At 40.5% G+C, this 12982-nt stretch overlaps 1 protein-coding gene and 1 pseudogene across 2 annotated transcripts in view; both read right to left on the bottom strand.

Moving 5' to 3' along the window:
* The window catches only part of LOC102892335 (contactin-associated protein-like 3), a 175939-nt gene that overhangs the window by 48153 nt on the left and 114804 nt on the right, over positions 1 to 12982 (bottom strand). The gene's annotated exons all lie outside the window — the stretch shown is intronic.
* LOC112478317 lies at positions 6385 to 6503 on the bottom strand (annotated as a pseudogene).

The raw sequence follows: 12982 nt of genomic DNA, 5'->3' as shown, positions 1-12982 counted from the left end.
TCAGCAGGAGAGGAGGCAGGGAAAAGTACAGGCTGAACTGACTGTGCTAGCCGTTAGCAGCACCACTAGGAACACCATGCCATCTCAAAGTCACCCGGGAAAATCAAAGGAACAGCAAGCCGTTACTGGTAAGAATTATAAGGCCTGCTTTAAACGCAAGCATCCTGGCCACTGGGCAGACGAGTGCCAAAAGCTGGCCCGGGATCTTGCCCACTATGCAGAGATTCCAGTCACTGTCCCAAAGAGGACAGGAGACGCAAGCTCCTACTATGGCAGTAATGGAAAATTGATGAGGCCCGAGGACCCACATGGCACTGATCCGTACCAACATTCTCACCACCACCGAGGAACCTCGGGTAACCCTCGACGTGACAAGTAAGCAAATTAACTTTTTTATTGATACTGGGGCCACTTACCTGGACCTCTAACCTCTAAAAGTGTACTTATTACAGGAGTAATGGCAACCCTCAAACTTGTTTCTATATACACCCTTTTATGTGCCAATTTGAGGACAGACTATTTCTTCACTCCTTTAAATAATTCTTCAGTGCCTCATTCCCTTATTAGGTAGAGATCTTTTAAAAGACTTAGGAGTCACTTTGAGATCCTGGGACATCCCTCTAGTGTCAACTGAAACATGGCCCTTCTAGATAATAAAATTTCTGCTCAGGTCCTTGAGACAGTTGTACTCACAGTCTGGGACCAGGGAGTTCCTGTGAGGGCAACAATTGCTCAACCAGTGGTTATATAATTAAAGCTGAGAGTTGCCTACCCTCACAAGAGACAGTACCCAATTCGGAAGGAAGCGCTGGAGAGCCTGAGGCCTATTATTAACAAATTCCTAGAGCATGGACTCTTGGTACCTTGCCAGTCACCTTGCAGCACCCTTATTCTTCCAGTAATAAACACCTCTGGGGTATACAGGCTAGTCCAGGACCTGAAACTAGTAATGAGTCTGTAGTTCCCCTTCATCCCATTGTAGCCAACCCCTATACCATCCTTACTCATCTACGGGGAGATACACAATGGTTTACTCTTCTAGATCTAAATAAAATATACTTTTTTTTGCACTCCTGTCTGCCCAGATTCCCAATACCTGTTTGCCTTTGAATGGCCTGACCCAAAAACCTAAAGATCTCAATAGTACGCTTGGACAACACTCCCACAGGGTTTCTGAGACGGTCACCACTTGTTTGCCAGAGCCCTGAAAAGAGATCTGAGAGACATACAATTAGACAAAGGGGCTATTCTTCAATATGTGGTGATATTCCAATATGAAGCCCCTCTGACAGCATTTCCAATTTTAATACCATAAAAGTTCTCAATTTTCTTGGAGATCGAAGATACAAGGTTTTTCAGAAAAATGCCCAAATATCACAGCAATGGGTTAATTATTTAGGGTACATACTAACCCCTAGCAGCAAGCAGTTATTGACTGACAGAAAGAGGGCCCTCTTGAACTTAGCCATACCCAAGACAGAAAAACACCTTTGAACCTTTCTTCGAATGGCTGGCTTCTGTAGAATATAGATTCTTGGCTTCAGGTTACTAGCAAAGTCACTTTATGAAGCCATCAAAGGTCCAGACTCAAAATCCCTTGACTGGACAAGAGGTCTTGATAGGTTCCTGTCTTGGGTCTTCCAGACCTTACGAAGCCCTTTTCCTTGTATGTGGCAGAGAAGCAGGGAATAGCAATGGGTGTCTTAGTCCAGAGGTTAGGAGAATGTCCCCAGCCAGTTGGATATTTTTCAAAGAAATTAGATGATGTTGCTTGTGGATGACCTCCTTGTCTGTGAGCAGCAGCAGCAACAGCTTTGTTAGTAGAGGAGGCTACCAAGTTAACCTTAGGACAACCATTAGAGGTCCTGACCCCTCATCAAGTTCAAGGAACTCTAGAAATGAAGAAGCATCTCTGGTTTACTGGAGAAAGGCTAACTAAATACAATGCCCTCCTCCTAGACACCCCAGAGGTAACCTAAAAGCCCTGCAATACTCTAAATCCAGCCTCATTAGTACCAACTGAACCTTCTCCTGATCCAGCTCACTCTTGCTCCTAGGTAGTCAATCTTGTCTACTCAAGTAGGGCTGACCTATCTGATACCCCTCTAAAAGATCCGGATGAGGATGGTTTACTGATGGCAGCAGCTTTGTACAAAATAGACAAAAAAGGAAAGCAGAATATACCATCATCAACTTATATGAAACTATAGAAGCCCAACCCTTGCTGCCACCCACATTAGCCTAGAAAGCTGAGATTATAGACTTAACTTGAGTGTTAACACTGGGATAAGAAAAAACAATAACTATTTACACTGATTCCAAGTATGCCTTTCTTGTCCTCCATGCCCATGCAGGCATCTGGAAAGAAAGGGGGTTCCTAACTGCAAAAGATACCCCTATTAAACATGGGCCTGAGATTTTACAGCTTTTAGCTGTACAAAAATGAAGGAAGGTAGCAGTAATCCATTGCAGAGGACACCAGAGGGATATGTCCTCCATTGCTCAGGGCAACTCCAAGGCCAACGAGAAACAAAAGGGCAGCTTTATTAACAAATTCTGAGATGGCATTGTTCACTTTCGCGAGACCTTTTTAGTTTTCTCTAACATATACCAGCAAGGAAATCTCATGGGCAATTAAACAAGGTGGCAGATTAGAGGGACTTTGGTGGTATACAGGCCAAAAGCTTTTACCTCCCCAGTCTTGTCAATGAAAGATTATTAAGAACTTGTGTGACTCCTTCTTTATAGAGAGGGAAGCCATGATAATGTTAGCAAAACAGCTCTTTATGAGGAAAGGGTTACCTAGTATAGTTAAGAGAGTCACCCAAGCCTGTTCCTTATGTACTTACAACAAGTTAGGTAGAAAAATAGACCCCCCGCCTTTAATAGAGCCAGTACAGAGGTGGGGAACTTAACTGGGGAAAGACTGGCAATTAGACTTTACTTAAATGCCACCTTCCACCAGATATAAATATTTATTAGTTTTCATAGATACCTTTAGTCATTGGGTAGGGTTGTCAAAGCCTTATTAAAGGAAATCATTCCCAGATTTGTGCTTCCTCGTTCCTTACAGTGAGACAATGGATACTCTTTTGTAGCTAAGATTATTCAATCTGTAGCTGAAGCTCTAGGTATCCATCATTATCTCCATTCTGCTTGGAGACCTCAGTCCTCTGGAATGGTAGAAAGGTCTAATCAAACTTTAAAACAAATCCTGGCTAAGCTTTGTGAAGAGACCTCTGAATCTTGGCCTGCTTTATTACTCATAGCCCTCCTTAGGATAAGGGGATTTCTGAAAACTCCTATGAAGCTCAGCCCTTTTTAAATGTTATATAGAAGACCCTTTTTAACCCTAGACCTTCTTGTAGATCTGGAATTTCATAACCTAATGAAGTACATATTTAATCTAGGACAGGTGCAAATTGCTCTTCAGGAATACGGTAATAAAATCCACCCTGCTCCTATGGAGAGCTACAGGACTACAGTAATTTCTCCATAGTATCAGGTACATCTTAAAACTGGAAGGAAGGGCCCCCCAATGATCAGCTCCTTCCAAAATGGAAAGGACCATATCATGTAAGTACCCTAATGGCCGTTAAGCTCCAAGGAATCAACAGTTGGGTACACCTGTCTAGAATAAAGCCTGTCCCTATTGATTCAGATCTCCAACAGGACATTTCACCCAGAACTGAGAGTGGAACACTCTTACATCTGTGAACCAGTTGAAGTTCTCAGGTTTCTCTTCAAAAGGAACAAGCAAGATAGTGACAATGCTTTTCCTTTGTTTCTTAATTACCTCCCCTTTTCCACAAATTCAGGCCACTGAAGAAACAATTATAAAACCCAAAGGGGGACCATGGAGAAAAAAATTCACTAATCAGAATAATTAAAGCCATAGCAGCTGGTGGAGCTCAAAATTGTGGGTATGTTGCAAACATCCACAAGAGGAACGTGCATCACTACTTTTCACATATCTTGAAGCAAAACTCGATAATGACTCCAGGTATTCAGACTTATCTTTCTCCTTTAAGCCAAGATTTGTTGCCACTTCTTTTACTCTTATAAATTTAACTAGCAATGTTACTACATGCTTTTACATGGCTACCAATAAGCATAAACCCTTGATAAATGACACTATCATATTCAACCAATGCTTTAAAAAAACCTACCATACTATGCAAATTTAGACAACTGTATTACAGGTCTTGGTGGCCTGCAAACTTGACATCTTGCACTAAGGTAAAACCTTTTAGCAAGGGTATAACTAGTCCAAACATTACCTGTGCACCCAAGAGCATGGTGTATTTATGTAGCTGTTCCACTATTGCCTGCAAAGGAGGAAACTGTCCCAATGCCACTGGAATCCTAGTCACCTCATGCTTCAATCTGTGAGGCATGAGTACAGGAGCAAAGGCCCAGCTCTGTAACCATTGAAACCTCCCTTGAAGACCTTCCTTAAGGACCTCTCAGAAACACTTCCCTTTTAGGGTTATAAATTACCCCAAATCCTAGAGCACAAAGGCCATAAAAGCTGCTGGCTAAAACAGCCACAAACGATTCCGCAGAGACAAACCTGCTCACGACCTCAGCTTCATTATATGCCATGACTCTGCCTGGAAGTTCATGAATCTAATTATAACAGACTGAATTCTGGGTGCACATGTGTGCAGTACACAAAGTGTTATATAGCAGCCAAATGTCAGTCAATTTTAGTCATTCATATGATCAGTCACATACGAATCATCTAGGACCTCCCATCACAGCCCAAATATAAACAGATCTTCTCACTTCTTTGTTGTTACAGCTCTTTTCACTAAAAACCCGCTCCTCCCTTGAAGCATACTCTGTCTTATCTTTTCATCTCCAAAATTCCACAGGCTTGCAGCCTTCCTTAGTGTGGCCTGTCTCCTAAAATGTACTTTAATAAATTTTACTTCTTATAAATCTCATTGACCTGTAATTCTTTGCTGCATCAGCAGGGAAGAACCAAGGGACATCACACCACCCCAATCCCCCACCATGCCTCTGGGGCAACGCCAGATTTCACATCATCCCAGTGGTAACAAGTCTATATCTTATATATGGGATGTGCTTGCTAAGATACATGGCATCTAACCCAAAAAGTCTACAATGACACTCTCCCCCATGTTTACAGGGGCCTTTTAGACAATATTTTTACATGAGGAAACAAGGTCTTCATTACCATTGTTCTTTGGGCAGGGTATGCTGAGAATGAGTTCATTCTTTCCAACCTTATGGCAAAACTAGAAAAGTTGACAAATGAGACTGAAGGGGCTCTCCATGAGCTACAAGTCCTTAAATTCATTAGCTAATATTATTTTAGACAATCAAATAGCCCTGGATTATGTTCCAGCTTCAGAAGGCGGTGTCTGTGCAATTCTTAACACTACCTGCTGCACATACATTAATAATTCCCCCAAAGTAGAAACTAGGATAATAGAGATTTTCAACCATGCATATTGGCTAAAACACCTGAGAGAGATTCAATTACTACCAAGAAGAACAAATTTACCAACATTTCAGGCTTGAGGGTCATGGGTATGGTCTCTTCTTTCTCCATTATAATTTCTACTCCTCCTCATTATCGAGCTATTCATTTCTGGTCCCTGCCTTTTTAATTTACTAGTAAAATTTGGTTCTTCTAGGATCCAGCGATTATAGACCAGGATTATGCTCATACAAGGATACCAACCTATCCACACAGGTGGCCCTAACATTACTCTACTCCCATTAGATCAGGTTGGGAAAGCGTGGTCCTCAACAGGTAGGACCTATGTTCCTCTGATAGCAGGAAGCAGTTACAGAAGAAGGATCTTCATCCTCTTCTTCCCAAAAAGAAATTTTTGAGGATCACGTCTCTCAGGGCGATTCGAGGTAGGAGTTATATCAGGACCCCTCCTTAGAGTCACTAAAATGAAAAACAGTATCTTTGATGCAGTGAAACAGTTTTGTAGTTTAAAACTTCCTGCTAAAGCAGAAAATAAAGGGGATAGGGAAAGTCCCCAATATAGGCAGGTGCAGAAAGACAGCTAGTGTGACCTAGAATTCACCTTTGTTTCATCATATGATCATTATAATAAATTAGCACTGCAGTTATGGCTGTACCCATCATGCATCTGACACCATAACAGTTCTGAGAAGCCCATACATGGTAAGAAAAGAGGCGCCTCCTCAATTTTGGAAAAAAAAATAAACAAAACAAAAATAAAAACTGTCTTTCCATGAAGTGACCACCCAAAATCATGAATATTCCACCCCTTAGTTATTTTTTTATTTTTAATTTTTAGGCGAGGCAACCCTTGATTGGCCTCACAGAATGCAGGGACCTTGTCAGCTTACAATCCCTTATTTTTTTAATTTTTACGCCTACAGCACCTGGTCTTCCTAGGTGGTCTCCCATCCAAGTACTAACCAGGCCCGATCCTGCTTAGATTCCGAGATCAGATGGGATTGGGCTTGTTCAGGGTAGTATGGAAATAGACATTCTACACCTTAGTTAGATTAGTAGGTAAAATCCCCAAACCCACCACCAATAGGGTAGCTGTCCCTTGAGCCTGCCTGCTCTACCATATGATGGTGGACTTTTACTTGGCACAAGTCTTTGGGACTGACCACTTTTGGCAGCTTGCTCTCCCTTTTGAAAGTGAGCTTACTTTGTCTTCAAGGCTGACTGCTCCTAGCAGCCTATTCTCCCTTCTAAGAGTGTACTTTCACTTTTAATAAAGCTAGCTTGCATACAATTAATTTCTGGGCATCTGCTTTCAATTCTTTGTCGACTGGATGCCAAGAATCAAGATCCAGGAGTTCTAGGGCTCCCCAGAACCGGTAACGCCCCTAGTTTCTCCAAATTATATCCACTTTTCAACACTTTCTACACTTTATAATATACCTCTGACCTACATAAATAGTCTTTTATAGGAAAACAGGTGGTTTGATGGAAAAAGAAACATCTATTTTGCACCTTCAGGAAAATATAAGTCCAAAGACAGCTGCTATGGTTGTTTCCATTTCTCTGGGGAAAAAAAGAAGAAAATAGACTTCATCACAAAAAATTGGATGCTTTTAGGGATGGTGGGTCTGTTCCTCATGATCTAGAAACTGACCTCGAGGAAAGTGAAGGCAAAATTTCCTTTCTCATAGATACCTGAAATGAAGTCTAACCTGTGTCTAAACACCATTTCTTTGGAAAATGAGCCAATAAAACCACCTCTTTGGAAATAAAACCTGCATTATTTTGGATGGAAAAGGAGTGCACATGTTCTGAGAAGACTGAGAAGATACCGTCAGATGGTTTAACTCGTTGCATTCTATCGCCAGATAAATATCTGGTCAAGATGAACTCATGATGATAAGTAAGAATGAACTAATAAAATACTAGCAGCCATTCCTGGATCCACAAAGATAATCTGAATACTACATTGCATTTCTGAGAAGTCTAGCTTTAAGATAGCCACCTCAGAATTTCTCCCACCATCCAAAGAGAAACATTGTTAGAGCTGGCTGTCATCTTTTACCTAGCCCAATCCCCTTGTCACACAGATAAAGAAATAGAAACCTAGAAACACTCACTTGCCCAATTTCACAAAACTGTAAAAGTTCATCACACATTTCTAAGCCACCCAGTGTGAGTTGCTGAGCTTTCTGAATAGGTCAAGTTCTCATGGACTACTGAGGCTTGTAACCTTACCTGAGCACCTATGCATCTTAGTCCTCTATTATATTTCATATGAAAAAACTTCAGAAAGAAACAGAACTAGATCATGGGCATTTATGTGAATATAGGGATGAGAATGACCAAGTGTGCTGCTATGAATTCTCCGTGGGTGCCCTGAAGAAGACAATGGTTAGATCTTATCTGTCCCAGGATCTCTGGCCCAGGATCTCAGTGGCTGGGCTCTGCCACCTCATCTGTTTTCCAGAAGCAAAGATAATTCAGTGTTTGTGTTTTACTGAGGGGCAGGGATGACAGCTCTAAACAGACAGCTTCCAGGCCCTGGGAGAGGCCCAGAAGTGGTAGTTGTCACAGGCCCACACCTGTGAGTCCCTCCTGATCAGTAGTTACATTAGGGCTTTCACAAAGGATGCCCTTCTTGTCACAGTTTCTGGGTCCTTGGAGCTTTTCATGATTTACTTTAATATTTTCAACACAAGAAAATACTGTAAGATACAGCAGACAACTCCAAGAGAATACAGCCACTTCATGCCTTCTTCTCTTGGGATTTCAGAGGATGAACTTTTAACCTAATAGGTCAACTGAATACAATTTTTTGTGTCTGCTCAGTCATAAGTTTAGGCATCTGCTATTTCACATGGAAGGACACTTACTCAACATGACTTATGTTCTCTTGAGGCGACACGTACATGTGTTTTGCCTAGTGTCTGGTACCTCCCAAGTGCTCAGTTATCATGAGATGTTATGAATGTCCATCCTGGCATTTCAGCACAATAGCAAAATGGTTTCCTCAGGAAGAACGTTATATGTATATACTTATCAAATTAGATATGGACAGAACATAGTGTCATAGTCAGTAAGAGATTATGAGTTAAAATCTATGGTCTTGGAAAAGTCTAAAAAAATTCTCGGAGCCTCCAATTCCATATTTGGTAAGCGAGGAGTGTGGACCAGGCAGCATCAAAAGCCTGAAAGCTATTGTTCTAGTCATTTTCAAATGTTCAAGCAGGCTGCTGGTCCAAACACTCTATACACATTTATATTTTGTTGTTCATCAAGACCATTCACCTTGTCCATATGTAAGGCACTGAATGCTGTGTGGCTGACTAAAGGGCAGGAAAATGAACTTTCCTGGACCATTTGTATTTTTTTCCCTTTTGGAAGCAGTGACAGGACTTGCTCTGAAAGTTTTGCATCTACATGTACACTGCGGATTCCTATTTTAGGAACTGCAAGAGGCCAGCCACTGAGACGGGGAAGGATTCTTTACAGGCAAAGGCCTACATAAAAGATATGCAGGGTCATGGTGTATGACAATCATCAAAAAGCTGCTCTTCTCTCTCTTTTTTTAGAAATCTTAACACTTCTTCATTATAGAATTTTCTGTAAGAAACACTATTTTCAAATAAAAGTTGCCACACATGATAAATGTACAATGCCATGCTTACTGCTGATCTCAGTTTTGAAGAGCAAAGCAGAGAACGATGAAATCGCAACTCTTTCCAAGCAAGGAAAATACATGTTGCAGCAGCCGTGCATTTACTCCTGAAAGAAACTCTCCAACCCACACATACAGCCTCTTTTTGAGAAATTTCCAACAAGTGTTGGTATCTATTTAAAAGAACAAATGCAAAACTTATAAGAGTCATAACATTTTTAGTAGTTGAATTAACATCTGTCTACCTCACTGATGGGGAGGTCTATAAGAACAGTTCATGTCCCTTTTGTTCCTCAGACATAGAGTAGTGGTGCCTGGAAGTCTGCAGTAAAAAGTATGTGGAATGATTCAGTGAATGCATGAATTAAATGGGCGACTGAAAGAGGAGCTGTTTGATTATGTCAAGACAGGAATTCCAGGAAAAAGAGAGAGGTGAAAGAAACAGAAAATCTATACAAATGAACAAATGTAAAAAGCATAGCAATATGGGTCTACTTGTACCCATTCTATGCAGAATTAAAAAAATAAAAAACATGTGAGTTGTATGTAAGCCAATTGAGCTGACTGCCTTTGTTATGCCATGATAGTGAAGGTTTCTGACAGAGGAAAACGGCTGTTTAAGAAACACAGTTGCTTGGTTTGCATAAGAGCAACTGACTCAGTGATAATGTGTAAAAATTGCTAGATTACTGACTTGCTGAGTCCATGAATCAGAATCTGAAGGTGGGGTGGGAGGGGGTGCAATAGACACAGTTCCTTGGCTTGTTCATCAAGCCCCCAGGTGATCCTTATGAACCCGGAATTCAGTCACTGCTCTGACTGCAGTCCATCTCCTCCCCATAACAATTGTTCTTGTGATACAATGTCTGAGAACCAGAGTTTCTGAAGCACACAATAATAAAAATAGAAAACAAGCATGCTATGTTTAGGGTGGGCGCATACAGTGCATAGAGCCGCTGGAATTCAGTCCTCATCCCGTCATCAAAGAAACTATGTTCCATTCCTTCTATTTAGAAAAGAAATTGATCTGTTAGCAAATTTTATAAGGAGTTCATTCGAAGTAGTTTACTTTTGGTTGTTTTTGTACTAAAGGTACTAAAATACATGCAGAAATACGTTCTAGCACTACATTTTTGAAGGCTATTACCAAAGATATAATCTTAGCTATTGGTTTAGATTTTTTTTTTCCCAAGTGTTAGTACCTGCTTATAACAATTAGAGAATATTTAACTGTCCACAAACACTGCAGCAACACGGAGAAGGCAAAATATTCATAGTGCAAATATTTCCAGGCCAGGTGCAGAGGACCAGGATCTTCATCTTTCCTCTAACAAAAACTAGATTTGTCACAGGCACTTCATGGGACTCCATATTAGAAAGGGCCATTGAGTTATAACTTTGGTTTATATTCTTCCATTTTTCCCAGGAACAATCTGAAGTTTTTAAACTTTTGATTATATACTTTGTTGCATTGCTTCTGGAGATAGTTTTGGGGTCTTTGGATGAACGTCTGTGTTTCTTTGTCATTAGCACCTTGTTTTCCTTATGGCTTTAGGTTTAATAAAAATCCTTGTTATTTAATATTATTTGGAAATCTTTGCTGAACTATTTTTAAGTCCTGTTCTCCATCTTGTTTTCTGTGTGTGTGTTCCATGATCCGTTTGATGTTCCATCTCAATTCTAATTTATAGAACCACAGAATATTTATCTTGGCACATAGAATATGAATATTCTAATTTCAGGAGTTTTCTTTTATATGAGAATTAGATACCAATAAACTTCTCTAAAACACTTAATTGCCCAAAAGGCATTGTGATACAATAATCTGTATTCTTTAATAATAAAAATGTATATAACAATGTCAATCACTAAATTATTACTCATATTTTTCATAAATCCCTATACACTCACACCTTAAAGCTCTTAAGACTTTCCAAGACTGAATTAAGAGTTTAGGAGATACTTAATTTATAGAATTAATGTCTTGTATTTTATCTTAATATTTGTGAACAACTCTTGTTGCATTTGTGGACACATCAAAGCCACAAAGTTTCAGTGGTGGACCATGAAATGTCACCCATACAACCTATATAAGTGGGAACAACAGGACCATTGCTTGGACAGCAAAATGAATAGTGGCATCAAAATTGCATGACTGCATTGATTTTATTTCTCCATTCTGTGATGCTCTTTGCTCCCTTTTCATTTTAATTTTTGTGAAGAGTAGCTTGTGCACACCAAAACCAAAGACACTCAGCTTCATGACAGTGGTTTCTAGACCCATGTGCACATCAGAATCTCTAGAGAAGCTTAAGAAAAATACAGCCTTTCCTGAGATGCTGCTCCTCAAGGGACAAGTGTGTGGGGACCTTGTGCTACTGTGGAATGTTGGACAGTGTCCACCAGTGACAGTAGAAAAAGAGAGCCCTCTTGTTGGGTTAAATTAATTTATAAAATCACATTCCAAATTTATTTTAAAAGTTTGTAGTGTTAAGGATGTTATAACCAGCCAGTGAGCATGACACATTACAATTGTTTTTTATAACCAAGAGACCAATAGGCAACCCAAACTTCACATATTAACAACTGGAATCCATGCTTCTTCCCAGGAATTCTCCATCTCTGTTGATAATATCTGCACCTTACTTCCGGGGCTCAGATCCCAACACAGAAGCCCACCTTGACATCTCTCTTCCTCTCCACCCACATCTTGTCCACTGGCTCTAATTCCAGCCTTTCTCATCTCTTCTGCTCTCAATCTGCTCTACTTCATCCCATCTTGGCTCAATTACTGGAGCTACTCCTAAGAGTTCTTTTTGCTTCCTCTTGGAGCAGCATGCTGGTTGTAGGCTCAAAGTGCATTGCCAGTGTGAATCCTGGACCTGCCACTTTCCAGCTACATGACTTGAGGGAAGGCCACCTTCTGGTCCCTCCACCCTGGTCTGTCCAACACACCAGGCTCCCTGTGGCCACAACCTTTCTGCAGTTGCTTACTCTCTTTACTTGGAGACTTTTCCTCAGGTTTTCTCAGGGCTGCTTATTTCATGTGGTCGGCTCAAATTTAACTTCCAAACTAAGTCTTTTCCTTTCAAAGAGTTTAAAATTGTAGCCCACCCTCCCACAGTCTGTGCCCCTATTCTCTCTCTTATTTGCTTTATGGTGCTCACTGCCTTCCAACATGCCACGTATTTGGTTAGCTGCTGTTAAGTGTCTCATTCTCACTCCCCCAAGGGAAGGATATGTCTTTTGTCGCTCCCTGCTGTGATTACAGCCTTGCCTGGCACAGAGTAGGTGCTGGCTACATATGTGTTCAATGTTGTTAGAAGCTCTTTTTGCATCTCTTCAATTTTTGCCCTTACTTGGACATTTCTTCAGGTCAAGGAAATGATTCACTTCCTCAGAAGACAGTTTTCAAGGCCATCAAGGGGAAGGAAATGATTCACTTCCTCAGAAGACAGTTTTCAAGGCCATCAAGTGTATAAATTGACCAGAGAGGTTAATTACCTTTTCCTTTACATATTTAGAGACTCCTATTTGCCTCTAGAGTAGGAAAAACTTGCTTATATAGCATTAGGTATTATCCTAAGTTAAGTAAAATCAAAAGCTGAGTGTCTGTTTATAGTTTTTGACAATAACTAGTCTTCCCTCTAGGGGGTGCCAAGGTTCACCCTGAAAACAACATAATTACTGGGAATCAAAACACATCAGTTATTATATAAAACTAGTATTAAAACAAACTGCTTTTTAACCAGTTATCCATTCCAAAGGGTCTTTATAAATATGCACAACTAAAGCCTCATGGCTAAGCCTGGACCCCATTTCACTTATGATGACTAAAATAGTTTTCTTTT

This window comes from Pteropus alecto, unplaced genomic scaffold, assembly GCF_000325575.1.
Source record: "Pteropus alecto unplaced genomic scaffold, ASM32557v1 scaffold84, whole genome shotgun sequence".
In the NCBI taxonomy this organism is placed as follows: Eukaryota; Metazoa; Chordata; class Mammalia; order Chiroptera; family Pteropodidae; genus Pteropus; species Pteropus alecto.
Note: the sequence above shows the minus strand (reverse complement) of the source record. Positions and strands in the feature narration are given on the sequence as shown.